This window comes from Triticum aestivum, chromosome 4B, assembly GCF_018294505.1.
Source record: "Triticum aestivum cultivar Chinese Spring chromosome 4B, IWGSC CS RefSeq v2.1, whole genome shotgun sequence".
NCBI lineage: Eukaryota > Viridiplantae > Streptophyta > Magnoliopsida > Poales > Poaceae > Triticum > Triticum aestivum.
Genome location: NC_057804.1, coordinates 58503351 through 58505861, shown reverse-complemented (window position 1 = coordinate 58505861; position 2511 = coordinate 58503351).

Sequence of the window (2511 nt, the reverse complement as noted above, 5' to 3'; positions counted from 1 at the left end):
ATCTTTTTATCCTTAATGGCAACAATACAATACGTGCCTCACTACCCCTACTATATCACTGGGTGAGGACACCGCAAGATTGAACCCATCACAAAGCACCTCTCCCATTGCAAGATAGATCAATCTAGTTGGCCAAACCAAATCAATAAATCGAAGAGAAATACAAAGCTATCAAATCATGCATATAAGAATTCATAGGAGACTCAAATAATATTCATAGATAATCTGATCATAAACCCACAATTCATTGTGTCTCAACAAACACACCGCAAAATAAGATTACATCGGATAGAACTCCAAGGACATCGAGGAGAACATGGTATTGAAGATCAAAGAGAGAGAATAAGCCATCTAGCTACTAGCTATGGACTCGTAGGTCTGTGGTAAACTACTCACACATCATCGGTAGGGAAGCAAGGTTGATGTAGAGGCCCTCCGTGATTTAATCCCCCTCCAGCAGATCGCCAGAAAAGGCCCAAGATGGGATCTCACGAGAACAGAGGCTTGCGGTGGCGGAAAAGAATTTTTGTGGGTGCTTATATTGGTTTGGGAATATTTTGGAATTTATAGAGGCGGAGTTAGGGTTAGAGGACTCCTGAGGGGCCCACAAGCCAGGGGCGCCCCCCTAGGGCGCGCCCTGAGGGCTTGTGGCCTCCTCGGGACTCCTCTGGCCCTCTCCACAAAAGTCTTCTGTGTGTCTTTTGGTCCAAGAAAAATCATCACGAAAATTTTATTCCGTTTGGACTTTGTTTGATATTCCTTCCCTAAAAAGGTTAAAACAAGGAAAAAACAGAAACTGGCACTAGGCTCTATGTTAATAACTTTGTCCCAAAAATAATATAAATAACATATTAATGCATATAAGACATCCAAAACAGATAATATAATAGCATGGAACAAACAAAAATTATAGATACGTTGGAGACGTATCAGGATGTTCCATTTGTTTTTGATGATGCTTGTGTAGAAGCCTTTGAAACACTTAAGAAAGTCTTAACTTCTGCACCTATTGTCCAACCACCTGATTAGAACTTGCCTTTTGAAATTATGTGTGATTCTAGTGATTATGCTGTCAGTGCCGTTCTAGGACAAAGAGTCGATAAGAAATTAAATGTTATCCATTATGCTAGCAAAACTCTAGACAGTGCTCAGAGAAGTTATGCTACTACTGAAAAGGAATTTTAGCAGTTGTGTTTGCATGTGATAAATTCAGATCTTACATTGTTGATTCTGAAGTAATTGTTCACACTAATCATGCTGCTATAAAATATCTTATGACAAAGAAGATGCTAAACCTAGACTCATTAGATGGGTTCTCTTGCTACAAGAACTTAATTTACATATCACCGATAGAAAAGGAGCTGAGAACCTCGTAGCTGATAAATTGTCCAGGTTAGAGAACATTATTGATGACCCACTACCTATTGATGATAGCTTTCCTAATGAACAACTAGTAGCAATAAATGTTTCTCATAATACTCCTTGGTATGATGACTATGCTAATTATATTATTGTTAAATATATACCACCTAGTTTTACATACCAACAAAAGAAAAAAATCTTCTATGATTTAAGACATTACTTTAGGGATGACCCACATCTTTATAAAGAAGGAGTAGATGGTATTATTAGACATTGTATACCTGAGCATGAACAGGAACAAATCCTACGAAAATGTCACTCTGAAGCTTATGGAGGGCATCATGCGGGAGATAGAACTGCTCACAAGGTATTGCAATCTGGTTTTATTGGCCTACTCTCTTCAAGGATGCTCGTAAGTTTGTTTTATCTTGTGATGAATGTCAAAGAATTGGTAATATCGGCAAGCGTCAGGAAATGCCTATGAATTATTCACTTGCTGTTGAACCATTTGATGTTTGGGGTTTTGCTTATATGGGACCTTTTCCTTCCTCTAATGGATATACACATATTTTGGTTGATGTTGATTATGTTACTAAGTGGATGGAAGCTATTCCAACTAGTAGTGCAGATCATAACACTTCCATTAAAATGCTTAAAGAAGTTATTTTCCCAAGGTTTGGAGTCCCTAGATATTTAATGTCTAATGGTGGTTCACACTTTATTCATGGTGCTTTCCGTAAAATGCTTGCTAAATATGATGTTAACATAGAATTGCTTCACCCTATCATCCTGAATCTAGTGGTCAAATTGAACTTAGCAATAGAGAAATAAAACTAATATTACAAAAAACTATTAATAGGCCCTGAAAGAACTGGTCTAAGAAATTGGATGATGCACTTTAGGCCTAGAGAACAGCATATAAAAATCCAATGGGTATGTCTCCCTATAAAATGGTTTATGCAAAAGCTTGTCATTTGCCTCTTGAGTTAGAACATAAAGTATATTGGGTAATTAAAGAACTCAATTATGATTTCGAACTTGCTGAAGAACAGAGGTTATTTGATACTAGCTCATTAGATGAATGGAGAACCCAAGCTTATGAAAATGCAAAATTATTTAAAGAAAAAGTTAAAATATGGCATGACAAAA